The sequence below is a fragment of the Diadema antillarum genome, unplaced genomic scaffold (assembly GCF_040938485.1).
Source record: "Diadema antillarum isolate AM-2024a unplaced genomic scaffold, OU_Dant_1.0 scf00000030, whole genome shotgun sequence".
NCBI lineage: Eukaryota > Metazoa > Echinodermata > Echinoidea > Diadematoida > Diadematidae > Diadema > Diadema antillarum.
This window is the reverse complement of record NW_027270919.1, coordinates 3,290,438-3,306,737: the sequence shown is the minus strand read 5'-3', so window position 1 is coordinate 3,306,737 and position 16,300 is coordinate 3,290,438.

Sequence of the window (16,300 nt, the reverse complement as noted above, 5' to 3'; positions counted from 1 at the left end):
AAAGTCAGTAGAATATAAAGAGAAGAGGACTTGAAAAAAACTTCGACTCAGGCCATTATTCGACTTATGCGCGGAAAACTTGAGCAGGGTTTTTTTTTTTTTTTGTCGAAAAGATGGTAAATCCACAAAACCCAAACTGTTCCTTTAAAAAGCAGAGTAAACGTACACGTAGATTTTTAAGGCAAATTTTCTTTATCTCGCCATGGGTATGATAAACTGCAATGTGACATAAAGTCACTGAATTGAAATGATTTGTAGCTTGGGGAAAAAAGAAGCTTTTTTCTCTTTATATGCCATTGAAAGTAGATGAAGTATCTTCTTGAAACAGACAAAAAAGTACGAATTAATACAATCCAATTACATTCAAGATAGACATATTTATTATAGATATACATGTATTCACCTTGTTTGTGCAAATGATACAGAGTATAAAAATACTGTCCCATGAGAACATTAAGAAAAATGACAAAAGAACTATAATAGTGTTACTCGAAGATTTTGGAGTGATCCCTGACGTCACTCCAAAATGAGTGAAAATGAGCATTTTCACTCAAAATTCACTCCAATTTCACTCGAAATTCACTCTTTTTTGTATTCACTCTTTTTAGAGTGAAAATTTTCACTCGATTTTTTTAGAGAGTACCATGGACATAACATTGATAAAAAAAGACACTTAATAGAGGTATAATGTACATAATTATATACATAGTGGTACATCAATGAAAGCTTTCAAGTGAAATCGATTTGAATCATACAACTTACCACGGACCAGGTTGAGACAAAGAAAATGCCCTAAGAAGACTACCACTGTCTTTGCTATTCCAGTGTTGTCTACCAACAGAAGTACACTGTACACTTAAATTTATCATTATATTATTCTAAATGTATACTAGTATATTCTACTGATATAATGGCGACAGACCATACACTTTTCAAGATCGATATCCAATGGTATTCTTTAGGCAAAACTCTTTAATTTGCCTAGTAAAGGCTACGAGTTCGTCTGCCTCAGAGTTTTGCCTGAGGCGGACAAAATATTTTCTCTGTCCCTATACATAAATAAACAAATATTTTAGATGAGTTCATGTATATTTCATAATATGATCATAATGTTGATATGACCTCTTAATTTGCATGATCATGTAAATTAATGAAACGTAGTATAGCAATTTACCATCAGACGATATAATCACAACCATGTCATTCAGTAAATAAATTTAAAAACATGTAGTCACCAGACAGTCAAACAGCAGACATCTGCGAGCAACGTTTTTCTTTTTCCATCACTTTGTGTTCATTGTCCCGATTGCAACGAGTGGTAATGTAAAAAAGTGGACGGGAATGGTTCGCATACTAGGCAAAATAAAAAACTAAAACCACCCCCCCCCCCCCACCAAAAAAAAACAAAACACAACAACACCAACACACAAACATAAACACACACAAAAAAGACAAACAAATAGAAACAAAGCCAAAACAAAAACAAAAGAGGATTTGGGTTGTCTGTTAGTAGTCTCACAGTCTGTGTGTATATACGCGGCAAAACCAGCAAAGATACAAGTCCAATATCGAGAAAAGGTCGTTGCCGGTATAAGAGGGGAAAGGGAATAGTCACCACACATCACCTCAAAGTGTGTAATGAAATTCCTGGTACCTCATTCTACATGAGTATTGAAGTCGAAGAGAGATGCACGAGAGATGCTAATGAATTATCAGTTAAAGAAAATAAAAAAGAAATTCCAGATAACAAATAAAACTTTTAAAAGATATATAATTGCCACTGAAGTAGGCGAGGTTAGACAGACTGAAGACCACAAGAAGTGAATAAAGCGCTGTTTTATTAAAGGAAGGGGTTTCATGATCAGGGGTTGACTAGTAACTGATCAATGGGAATCAATGGGAATACTGGGGTATGATTGTGCCAATTCCTGTGGGATTCATTTAACAGTACATTATAATTATATTTTTGTTAACGGCTCGTTAAAGATCGCCGACACTGTACAGGCATGCAAACCTGGAAACATTGAACTGCACATTACTTGAATACGAGACAATTCTGAAGCAAGTAGTTTTCACACAAAAATAGATACATGTATATAATGTTATAATTATGATATGTTGCAAATGCAGCAGGTGTAGGTGTGCATCCATGGGACCATACACACACAGGTGTCAGTTGAGGTTCACCTTCCTTCGAAGCACTTTTAACACACTTTACAGCAAAATGGTTTCTCCTCAGTGTGCACCCTCATGTATATACTGAGTATTTTGAGAGATGAGATCGCAGACCTCTCCCGAGCAATCAACAATAAGCTCTACGTGTTGGAGGTGGTGGTGAACGAGGTCAAAGAAGGACAGACCGGAATCTTGAATTCGATCTCTTTTCTGAATGAGAAGCTTGAGAAAATGAAGGCAACAACGCAGAAACTGGAAAAAGAAAACATCAACCTAAACCAAAAGAATCTAGCCCTGCAGAAGCAGGTTGATGAGCTCAGCCAGAACGTTCTCGATTTCGACCAATACCACCGACGCGTCAATCTGGAAATCAGTGGAGTGCCGAAGAGGAAGGAGGAAGAACCAATGAAAATCGCCCTGCAAATCGCCCAAGTCGTCAGCTCAGCAGTCAAGGCTGACGACATAGACATCGCCCACCGAATCGGGAAATCGAAGGAAGGAGATCGACGACCTCGGCCTATCATCATCAGATTTTACAACCGCCGCCCTAGGAATGCCGTGTATGATGAAAGGGGGAAACTCAAGGACTTCATCATCAAGGACCTCGGATTCCAGGCAGAGATCGGATCTACATCAACGAGAATGTGATCAGCAGTACTCACGAGTTGCTGGGAGAAGTCAACAAGGCCAGGAGGAGTGCAGGCTACAAATTCCTTTGGACATATAACGGGAGAATCTAGGTGAAGAAGAATGAGACGGCCTTCCCGGTCATCATTCATGGAAAGGAAGACACGCGTCAGATTAAGTAAACCCTTTCTCTCTTATAATATCTTAAATCGCTAGATATTGTATTTGATACGGACGATGTTGAACTTGAAAGAAATGATTCTTTTCTGCAAAACACAAATAATAATTTTGATATAAATGTCAGCTCATCTCGATTATTTCCCAAAAATTGTAATTCTACCATTGACGAACTTATAGAGAAGTCATTATCTATTTCGCACGTAAATATACGATCACTATACAAGAACTTTGATTCTTTACAGGAATTGTACGACGAAAGTTTAGAAATAAGTTTACATTAATTGGATTATCTGAGATTTGGAACGTAATAGATATTGACCATTTCAAAATACCTGGCTTTAACTTAGAGATACAGTGCAGAGCAAAACAGAGAGGTGGTTGTGTGGATGCATATTATATCCATTCCTCCTTGAATTATTCACGAATTAATAATATATCTCTTGTCAATGCAGAATCTATTTGGCTTAAGTTGAATTTAATGAATAAAACTATCGTCATTGGAGTGGTGTACAGAAAACCTGGAACGAATTTTGAAGAATTTCAACTTGAACTCGAGTTTGTTTTACAAAACATGAATCTTGACAAGAAGCTAGCGATTATAATGGGAGATTTTAATGTTGATCTTATGAATAATGAAGACAAGGGTAGTGAGTTAATACGTCTTACAGAGTCATACCGCTTAGACCACTTCATAGAAACAGCAACAAGAAATACTAATACAACCTCAATGCTAATTGACCATATATATATACGAATATTTCGTCGTGTTGTATTCAGTCAGGATGTATTGAGGCTGGTATAACAGACCTTAGCAACTTTTAGCAATTTTAAACACCGTTGTTTTGAGAATTTGTTTATACAGTGTTCTGCTTTATACAGTTACCTTAATTTCCTATTTTATTTGCCTACTTTGTAATTCTGTCAATTTTCCCGGATATTAACAATGACTGGGGGACGGGGGGCTGGCGCCTTTAACATGTCATACCAATGTGTACACATGTTTGAAAACATTTCAGAGGTTTGGTTTTCATAAAAGATATATCTATACACTGCAAAGAAATTTAAATTGAAATAAGTTTATTGTTCCTTTTTCTTCTTGAATATGCTATTTGAATTGATTTAATAAGACGTTAGTAATGGTAATAATACACATACATGCCAAGTTTCATTAGGATACCTCAAAAGGTTTTTTAGTTACGCTTGCCACAAAATTCATTACGGACGGACGGATGGAGGGACGGACGGAAGGACAGACGGAAGGATGGACGGACGGAAGGACGGACGTACGGAAGGAGGGACGGACAACCCGAAAACATAATGCCTCCGGCACCACTTCGTGGTGGAGGCATAAAAAAACGGAGGCGCCATACCCAAGAGTCAACAAAGAGAATAGCCCTCAGAGGATTCAACTACATGAGCAAAAACGAACAAAGCTCCGCAATTTTCGCCATCGCTGCAACCTATTGACAGCTGTCATCAGTCAGGATCTTGTGAATCAACTCAGACAATGCTGACACTACATCAGATGAAGGTCATAGTGCTGAAGCGATTTTTTTTTCTCACGTCAGGGATGTAGTCCTCATACTGTAATAGCTCTGAAGGCTCTTCAAGTTCTAAGCATCCACCAACACCTGCCAAAAAAAAGAGAGGCCTCGTCCATGAAGGTCACACCTACTGTATTAGTGAGAGTCTACGTATAAAGCAAAATCTTGAAAAATAGTTTGAACACACTTTCAAACTACAAAAGCGTTTGAAGATTTCAGCAGCAAAATGAAGATACTTACAGATGTAGCTGCAACGCTGAAAGGGAACAAAATTTCTATCAAAAAAGTGGGCTTGAAGCAATGGATAAGACATGCGATATTCCCAGTGAACTGAAGGAGATTGTAAGAGGGGGTAAGAGGAGTGACAAGCCATCACGAGAGAAGTATCCATCAGCCCTCCGTGCATTTGCCATCACGCTCAACTTGTACTCAGCAAAGGCGTATTGGTATTTTCTAAAGACACTGACCTTCAACCTCCACATTCTCAGACATCCATAATTGGTATAGATGGCCAGCCTTGATTTAATGATGAGGCTTTTTGCACACTTACGCAGAAAGTGCAAGAGGCCAAAGATGCTGGTCGGGAACTGGTTTCCATCCTGACGCTCGAAATGACCATCAAGAAGCATGTCCAATGGGACGAAAAGATATTTCACGGCTATGTTGATATTGGTACAGAAACAGGGATGACACCACTCCATTGACATCTGAAGCATTAATCTTCATGGTTGCAGCGTTGAATGCCCCGTGAAAATTACCTGTTGGCTACTTCTTGATTCAGAGCTTCTCTGGAAAGGAAAGAGCGAACTTAGTACAGCAGCATCTCAAGAAACTGCATGCACATATAGTTGATGTTGGCGTTTGGATCTTATCCTCATGTGATGGCCTCACCTGCCGCATTATCATGTTTGAGATCCCAGTTACGAGGAATGAAACTTCCCGATATCCAATCTTCATTCACACATCTACAGGATGAATCACGGTATATCAGTGTCTTTCTAGACGTGTAAACTGAGAAACACACTCAGCGCCAATGAGCTGTGAAGGCGACGGGTGAGGATGAGACATCAGATGGCATGTATACATTATGAAAGAATCACACAAAATTTACGAAGAAGGCAGGAGACTAGGAAACAAGCTCTGCAACGCACACATCCAGTGGGAACATCAGACGATGAAAGTGAACCTTGCTGCCCAGACCCTCAGTCAAAGTGTTGTCGATACCATTGAATTCCTGAGGGCGCAAGACCTTCCACAATTTAGAGGATGTGAGGCCACAGTCCACTTCATCAGGACTCTGGACCGACTCTTTGACCTACTGAATTCAAGAACTGTTTGCTCGAGGTTCCAAAACACCACTCTATCCATCAAATATGCATGTCTGGCAACCATTTGATTTTCTGCAGAAATATACTCCCATCTACAAGAGGTCACAAATGCTGAGGGAAGAAAGATGTCATCAACCGCAAGACTCTCTTCCTTGGCTTTCTCACTGGAATAAGGAGTGCTGAATGCATGTACAGCCACCTTATACACCTGTAGTTCCTTGCAATTCCACCATTGAAATACCTCTACTTACACACACGATGAGCAAGGACCACATTGAGCTCTTCTGTGCGATCAGGTCGAGTGTTGGTTGCAATAATAATCATACCGCCAGACAGTCCATTTCAGCATACAAGAAGCTTCTGATCAGACATGAAACTCAGAGAATTGGTGACAAGTGGCAACTGCACAGTGCAAGACCTATCCTTTATATGTCTAGCAGCAATTCCCAAACTTCTGCAGACAGTAACAGTCATGAGAATGACATCCTTCCTCTCCGTAAATAATTATAATCTTCAAGAACCCCATTTGCCAGCAACCACGACTATTGCGATACCTCTAATCTCTACCATGCTTTTACCATGAATAAAAAAGCTGCTTTTCCATACATTTTAGAACGGAGTTCATTATGAATGTGAAATTTTTGGTTTAAAAAAAAAAGCTACTTGATTTCAAGAAAAGGCAATTTGTGACCCTGCACCTCAAAACAAACAAAAAGTCGCCAGACATGAATTTTTAGGTAAGACCATATTCTGAAAGAGCAGACTTTAAGCTTTAAAATGGTGTATAATTCAAATCAAATGGATTCTCCTATTGCCTATCTAAATATTGGAAAGAAAGCACAAACTCAGGAAAAGTGTGAACTGAGAAAAGAGGCTCTGAAGTACAGTGTCTATTCAAGCATTTAATCTTTACCAAACCGTGCTGGCTGTGCGATGAATGGGACAAAAAACAAGAAATAAACCACCAGAGTAACAACAATGAAGGGATTATCAGATAAAATTGAAATTAGGCATGCCTCATTAACACATTCTGTCCATAATTAATACCAACTTTCAAAGCAGTAGCACTATCCTTTCAAAGGTTATTAGAGTTGAAAGTGAAGAGTGTGGACAAGGTTTTTCAGAAATGAAAAAGGGATATTCTAAAGACACACCTAATCACACTATTCTACCAAAAATGTTCGAGATAAACTGCTAAAAAAACTCACTTTCCTGATCGTCTTATGATACCAAATTTTAGCATAATGTCAAAGAAGACCCGCTCTTTTAGAAAATATGAAAGAGTAAAGTTCGGCTGGGTTGACCCATTTCACTTACTTTCAGTCCTCACGCAAAATCAGTGTGTCCGACTTTATGTTCGTTTTGAGGTGCACAGTTACATTTTATGAATTAGAGCAGAAGTTGAATCATAAAAATTGTTTTATATATGTGATTAACTGTGGATGCAGAAATTAGTATGTCGAGATAATGTTACAATAATAGAGTTTCTGGGATATACTTGTATCTGAAGTGTACTTTCATCACAGGAATTGAATTTCATGTGGTGATATGATTTTGACAGCTAATTGTTCATACATTCTACACTTCTTTTCTACGTTCGTACATCTTGCTCTCTGTACAGCGATGTAACTAGACACCAGGAGCTGAAATTTCAAATTTACTCATTTGAAAAAAAGGTATATATTTGGTTAGGTAAATGTTCAGAGTATATTTGGTTAGGTAAATGTTCAGAGTGTGAATCTGATTTTTCATTCCTTTTCACCTTCGAACAACCGAGTTACACCTCCTGTAACAGAGCTTCTTTTTATTTTGTCTACAGAAATTATGCCTCTTTAATACTTTTTTCATTTAACACTATCAAAAGCATGTTCCAGTATCTATAGATGTATCGTTTTTGTATTAGATCTTATTTTACACCCATTAAACCATATCAAGTTAGATAATGCATTTCTATGTGACGTGCTTGACTGTATTTTCGATTGAAAACACCCTCAAAATGTGTCACGCAAGTCAAAAAAATATGTCCATATTTTAGATATATAAATATATATATTACATTAAACAAATACATACTGCTACTGAACGTTTTCAACGTGCACTCTTCGGAGTAGAAACCGCACGTATGAAACAGGAAGCGCGAACATAGCAATATAAGCAAAACGAGCAAACCATTAAAGCGAAACAGTGCGTACGCTGATCTCGCGAGCAAACCATTAAAGCGAAACAGTGTGTACGCTGATCAGCGTACGCACTGTTTCGCTTTAATGGTTTGCTCGTTTTGCTTATATTGTTATGTTCGCGCTTCCTGTTTCATACGTGCGGTTTCTACTCCGAAGAGTGCACGTCGAAAACGTTCAGTAGCAGTATGTATTTGTTTAAAGCAATTTTGAAGTTTTGTACCACTAAGCATCTCTTTATATATATATATATATTAATGGAATGTCAACATTTGCTGGGCCATACTGTTCAGCAGCTATGCAGACTGGGGAGGGGGTTCTAGATTTACTCAACATTCTGATTCCTCCAACTACTAACAGCTCCATCCCCTTCTTTTAAATGTGAACTTCCAGCTGTTCATGGATATGACAGATTTATGTCTTTTAGCCTTGCAAAGTCACTTTACTTCAGCCACATGAGCATCCATGTTGAAAAGTGGTAGAAGTATTGCGTGTTCTTCATCTTGTCTGCCTAAAGAAAGGAGAGTTGCAATTTTGACCAACACATTTTCTAGAGATTCCCTGCTGCAATTTTGCACACAGGTAAGAGCAAGTTTTGATTTTCTTTTCTTTTGAGTGCTTTCATTTCCAACTTATAATACAGACTGTACAATGTTCGTTTCAATAAGCTAGACAGAGTGGTCTATAACAGACATAGACACTGTACTACAATCTTACAATCTTTTGCATTTGTTATCATACCAACTGGCCATATATGTACAATGGATCTATGATATGAGTTGACCTCTTTTTTGTTTTATTGTTATTGTTTGCATCTTGTAACATTTAGTGTGATAGATAGCTCAGTAATGAGGAAAGCTTAATACATTGTATTCACTCAGTCAATAAGCCTATACAGTACATTCACTTTCGTGTTATTGTTTTTTATAATTGGCAATGACAAGCATATTTTTTAAACCAAGATTTAGTTATTTTGTTAGAATCCTAAAATGCCTCAAACAGCCAAGGAAAGGCAATGCAAACGTCGTGAACGATTCAAGGCAAGTGGGGAATATGAGACCTACAAGATGAAGAATTCAGGCTAAAGCAGAAAGTATCGCACAAAAAAAGAAAGAGGAAATATCAAAAAAAGAGCAAGGCAGACTAAGCCATTCTGCAAAAGGAAAAAAGAGAGAGGGACAAAAAGGGACAACAAAGACATCGCTTTCTGAAGAGGAAATTCATTTGAAACACTGCAGACGAAAATGATGCCTGAAACAGACACCCCCTTACACTATTCTTCCACTCCCACCCTCAACAAGGCTAGCAACAAGGCGAAATCCTCATTCATTAAGCGACCTGCATCAGAATTCCTAGTGTCCATGACGTGGCCCAAGAAAAACTCTCGGATCACACGATTGGCCATGGACACCATTGATGCAGTGAAAGATTACTACAGGCGTGATTACATCAGTCGAATTTCCCCAGGAAATAGAGATGTCGTTACCATTAGTGATGACAACGGGAAAACCAAGCTCTAGAAACGACACATGACTATGAGCATCAAGGAAACTTACGCTTCATTTAAGGAGGGATATCCAAATGTGAAGATTGGTGTGGGCAAGTTTGCTGAACTGCGACCGCATGATGTCAAATTAAGCTCTGAAACACCAGTCAATGTATGTAAGTGCACTTATCATCAAAATTTCATCATGGCTGTGGATGCTCTGCACAAGTACGTGCCAGATATCCCATTATACTCTGTTGCATTTCCTTCCTCATGCTTGGAGTCACCGGATGATGAAAAGTGCTGGTTTGGTGAATGTACTCACACCTCTTGTGGATTTTCATCTAAATATCCACTGCCAGAAGATCCAGAGGTGAGGAATAAGCGCACTCATCGGAAGAACTGGCAAGAAGTCAATGGCCGTCTTATCAACAAGGAAGTATCAGGAACTCTTCATGAACTGTACAACTACAGTATGTCAGCTCCAGTTCTGTAAAGTTCTTGGAGCACTGCTACATTAAGCGGCGACAGTCGGTGAGCTACGAAGAGGATAAGAATATGGCCTCAAGTCCTGCCTCGGATTTTGCTGTCCTCTAGATTGACTTCGCGGGAATTATACATGCTCTAGTCAAGACGAGGTCCAGTCTGTCCATTGGAATCAAGGGAAAATAACTCTGTACACATCGGTGATGTGGTTTCGGGAGAAAATAAAATCAGAGGTCATCATCAGTGATAAATGGCCCATGACAAAACAGCAGTTGTAGTCTTTTGTGGATCAGTGGATGAGCTTCTGTCAACAGTCAGCAGTGATGTGAAAGCAGTCAAAATATGGTCATATGGTCCTGCAAGCTAATTCAAGAACCGATTTTGTAATGAATGCCCTACCAATGCTCGCAGAGAAACACAACATTGACTTGGAATGGAATTTAAGTGCTACAAGTCATGGGAAAGGCCCAGTTGATGGCATTGAAGCAACCCTGAAACGCAGAGCTTCAGATTTGGTAAAGAATCGAAAGTGCTCTATCTACACTGCTGAAGAATTCTGTGATGTTGTGAAAGATTCAACCATTACGACCACACTCATCACAGCAAGGGAAGTTGAAGATCGGTCTGAGGCCTTGAACCTGCCTGGCATATTTGGAGTAGCTACACCACTTAAAGGCATATGATCTCTTCATTATGTCACCTACAAGAGTGGTCAGCTTCCCGCAAAAAAAGTTCACTTCACAGAGAAGCAGTGGTGATCTATCTGTCGTGGGTTTGTGGCTCGACCACTGCATTTAGTAGTTTCGGGGGTCCGGTTGTTCAAGCAGAGAGATTATACAGGCTATATGTTTGAGAGCTCCATCTGAGACACGAAGAAGACTTCTTCATGGGTATGGACGAAGTATAGTTCCATGTCAAGAAGAAAAGAGCGATTCTGAACAATATTGCTGGTGTTTAATAACTTTTAACGAAGTTCAGAGAAATGTTAATGGAGGGTTTAGGGTCGACACGCAAAACATGGTCCATCAAAACGAATGACATGATAAACACACAAAAAGGTGAATGTGTGTTTTACACACAACGTTACTGTTAAAACATACATTACAACAATGCGGAATTAAACACTCAATAATTGGCGGATAACAACTGATTATCTCCCTGGTACACTATTCTAATCCAGCTTGGGAGGAAGCTCTGAAATTCCAACTCCTTAAACAGTACGCAATAAATAAAAAAAACAAAACGAACCCCTTGTTTCCATTCATTTATGATCACTATACAGTAATTTGGGGGAGTTTTGTTAAACTAGAGAAACCGCTCCTAAGTTTCAAAAAATTGTAATTACTCATTATTTCCGATTCTACTTTTTGTGGAAGCATAATAGGCCTACGGAACACTGCAGATTGTCTTCCTTCACTATACGGGGTGGCCCAAAAAGAATGGAACACCGAAGATCTTTAATTTCAGCAATATTGTTGCAAATATATTATTATTTTGCATACTATTTGAAAGACCATTCTTTGTCCAATAGACTGACACCAAGTTCTTTAATTTTGGTTAATGCGTTATGATTTTAGGACCATTTTTGTCAACCCGTGCAATTTTCAAAATGTGATCATTTTGCACTCTGAGCGATACCGAAACCAGACACAATTCGGCTGGTCATAGAACCAGTAGCGTTCAGAGTGTGTAGAATGTGAGGCCAGACGTGTGATTGTCATTGTCCGCCCCACATTCCACACAATGTGAACGCTACTGGTTCTACGACAAGCCGAATTATTGTTGATTTCTGTGCCTCTGAGAGTGCAAAATGTTCACACTTTGAAAATTGCAAGGGTTGACAAAAATGGTCCTAAAATCATAACGCATTAACCAAAATTAAAGAACTTGGTGTCATTCTATTTGAAAATGAACGGCCTTTCTAATAATATGCAAAATAATGACATATTTGCGACAATATTTCTACAATTAAAGATCTTAGGCGTTCCGTTCTTTTTGGGTCACCCTGTATAGTATACGAAACCGTATACAAGGTTAGAGAAAAAAGACTGACAAAGAGCAATAGCTTTGTATACATAAGATACATTGTTAGTACATTGAACAAATCATGGGATCCGAGGACAAGGTGTACACTTATACATCCGTCGCTTATTGCCCGGGTTGTAAAGTATCATCATGAGTAATTACATGGACAAATCTGACTTTACACAACTCTGTACAGAACTTGAACTCTGATAGAAATGCACACGTACTACCAGCACATGAGACCTTTCACCAGGACAAGATGTCACCTGCCACAACCCAAGAGAATGAGGCCTCATGATGGAGGTACACCCAACATTGCTTAATTTGACCTCGTCTTAATCCTACAATAGCCAAAGTCGAAGGTTCTTTCAAGAGGATATTCATCCCTCATATTTATATTTAAATTTTCTCTCAGTTGAAGCTATTTTTTTCCTTGGGGAAATTCGTTCCATTGTAGATACTGTGTTTTTCCTTGGGGAAATCAGTCAATTGCATGGGGTTTCCCCAAAGTATCTACATTTTCATCAATAACTTAAAAACAAAACAAAAACACAAAATGATATTTTCCTGGAAAATTGGTAGCTATTGTAGATCGACTAAAATTCCACAATGAAGAAATTTTTCACAAGAGTATATTTTCCAGGGGCTTTGGCAAAAATATGAAATGGTGAATATCTCGGTTGTTTAGAAATGGAGCTGGATGTAGATACTGCGTTTTTCCTTGGGGGGGCAGATGTGGACAATCATCTTGTGCCTGTGTATGAATTTCCTACACACTTTGCACTGCTCCCTTTTAAAGAAGTACTTGGGTGTCTTCGACGGGGGCTTGCTTTCATGGTCTTTGTGTGCCATCACCCCATGTGATATTTCTCCTCCGACACCAAGCGCTGGGAAATCTAGCTCTTTTTTATCCTCTCCTGGTACGGCTTGTCCTTCTGAGGGCCTGCAAGGACCTGTGTTGGTTTTCTTCTCACCTCCAAGACACACTGTATTATTTGTAGCATGTGTGGAATTATGATGGGAAACGTCTGTGCACATTACATTCTGTACCTGGTCAGATTCTGCAGCACTAAATTTTCTCAGCAATTCACTTTGCTCAGGAGTGTTCACTCTGGACTCAGAATCCTCATCTTGTAGAACAGGGTCTTTGATTTCACCTGTTAAAACAACAACATGACACAAAACTCATTGTAGTGCAACTTCAAGAAACAAATGAATGTTTCTCTCTCTTCAAACAAAAATGATAATTAGTGTTCACACAATGTACATGTGCATCACAGTGTATCTTTTGTTTTTATTCTTAACTCTACTCATGTACATCCAAAGCAGTTCCCATAATGACTTCTTGCTTTGCTCAAAAGGTGTGTGAAAACAAACTTATATTGCTTTTACGCTTTTGATGAATACACTTCTGTATTCAATCCTCCTGCATACACGCAGCTTTATGTACATTAATGGAAATTTTGAATCATTTCTGTACATATTCCTAAGTCAATCAGGCACAATAACAAGTTCTACGAAAGATGCACAAAACACAGTGAAACCAATGGGAAACAGCTAGGCAGTTTTTGAAACAAATTAAATTCTCACATATTTCTTAAGAAAGAGCTTATTATTCAAAAGAAAAACAATTACAGTAAATATGACATCAAAATATGTGTAAAGTGATAAATCTACTGACTGACCGGAGGGGGAGGTCAAGGTCTGTGAACATGGACCCTGCTTGATTTCTTTGCTTCTATTTTTTCAATTTTTTCTTTTGTGTATACGTGTGCGTATGATGTACATAAGGAAACCATACTTTTCCATAAAAAATTACTTCATCACAAAGCAAAATGATGACAAAATTCTCAGTCTCCCTACCATAAAACTGCAGTCAATCACATCCTTCAGCAGAAAGCAGGGCCTACCTAAAAGCCTGTGATGCTATTAATTAAAAGTCATACCATATGCAGCTTGTGTTAAAAGCTATGTATATTACAGATTACCATTATGAGATACATTGTGAAGTCATGAAATTTGTCACCCTTTTGGGGTATACTACTCATATGCACATTGAGTATAAAATTCAATGTAGGTCAAAAGGAGCTTTAAATTTCTTACCCTTGAGAACTTCAGAGTTGTAAAATTTGGCTGGCCCTTTTTCAGCATGGATGAGCATGTGTTTCTTGAGTCTGTAAGGCGTTCCGCATGATTTCCAACAGATGTGGCAGACACAAAGGTTTTGAAACTGCATTAGCAAGCCACTCTGTCCATGTACATTCCCCTTTTTAGGAGCAGGTACACAACCTTGTTTGAAGATGTTGATCTTTCTTTGTGCCTCCAGATTCCTGTCACTTGCATTGCTTCTGGAACAGCAGTCACACTTCACATTTCCCAAGGCGGACATTTCTTTCAAATGCAGTTTTCGGTGACGCTTAAGATCCCACTTCTTGATAAAGGTCTTTGGGCACATTTCACACTTGTAGATCAATTGTCCACATGACACTTCTCCTGGATGTACTGCCCTCACATGCTTATTCAGGTCCCACTTTGTTGGGAAGTTCTCAGAACACCACTCACACTCATATATCTTTCTTCCCTCGTGCAGTCGCATGTGTCTTGTGAGATTGACAAAACGGCCTCTGCAAATATGGCAAAAGTCACTGCTTGTGGAAGACACGTTCCTGTGAGAACTAAAGTTGCATTCGTCTGAAGTGTCTGTTCTGTCACACACACTTTGGACCTTGTCCATTGGTCCAAGTGTACCAGCTGCAGACTGCATCTGATTGGGAGCCTCTGTTATCACACTTTCCTCAATCCTGACCGTGTCTTGGTTTCCACCGTCCAGAGCATCTTCTACATTTCAAATGAGACAAATCAAGAGCTCGCTATCATCATAAAATTAAACATCTGAGTGTCAGATCAAAATATACTTTTTTGTGCTTTTGAGGTACCGGATTTAAATCATTGACCCTGCATCTCGAAGCCACAAAAAGTTACAAGGTTTATTTCCAAGTATCAAGGTAAACCTGAAAATTGCCTTCTGGGTCAACTTGTAGCCTGTTGGTTTCCTTTTTAATATCAAATTCTTCCCAACAAAATTTAGTAGTTTTACTTGTAGGCCCACACTTGAACAAAAGTGCTGAACCTAATAAAAGATGTAACATTTAATTTTTTTATCGGGGGAAAAGGGTAGGACTTGTCATTCCTGCAAAACATTTTAAAATTACAATTAAAATGCAGATATTTACTTTATCAGAGTACATGTACATGTATCAGTATACCGTTCTGTCACATTTGGGAACAAACAGCTCGTCACATAGTTTTGTTCACTTCTTGTTTTGCCACCTTTGCATGGCCAGAATTTACCCCGTAAAACAGTGTCTGCAACACAAAGGGAAGTCTTTGCTCTCTCCATTGCCAACTCAGTTGTTATGACTGTTGTTATCGTTGATTGCTTGTGTCTGGAGGTTTTCTGGAGATGAGGCTCAACCTTGACAGTTACCTCAGAGGGATACTCTACTGTTTCAACAAAGACTACCGAGCCATCAGCTTGGTAACTGGAAAGGTGCCATCTTTGGATGACAGTTACCACTTCGTCATTTATTTATTTTGTTTACATTTTGTGGTAGGAGAATAATATCACATTTTCTTTAAACAGTTAAAATGCCTTCAGGCATTTCATAGAGACGGGGGGGGGGGGGGGGGGGGGGGGGTTGGCAGTGAAATTTGGGGACATTTGACCTTGACAACTGACCTGACACATCTGCATCCAAAGGTTGACTGGCACAACTTCACCCATATTTATATGCATGCCAAGTTTCATAACGATACCTCAAATGATTTTGAGTTACGCTGTCCACAAAATTGCTTTCAGACTGACGAAGGACAGACAACCCAAAAAACATAATGCCTCTAGCAAAACTTCGGTGGTGGAGGTATAAAAAGTCACACCATCTGCAGCTTGCATTAGAAGCCATATTACAGCTTTACCACATAGAGATACACTGTGTAGACATGCATCTTGTTTGTCGACCTTTACAGTATTGCTCATGTGTGTGTGTAGAATTGATACCAATAGGCCAAAATGGGTTCTAAATACTTCACAGCGAGACCTTTCTTACCTTTGAGAACTTCATAGATGCAAGATTTGGCTGGTCCTTTCTCAGCATGGATAAGCATGTGTTTCCTGAGTCTGTAAGGCGTTCCACATGATTTCCAACAAATGTAGCACACACAATGTTTTTGAAACTGCATTGGCAAGCCATTCTGTAGATGTACATTCCCCTT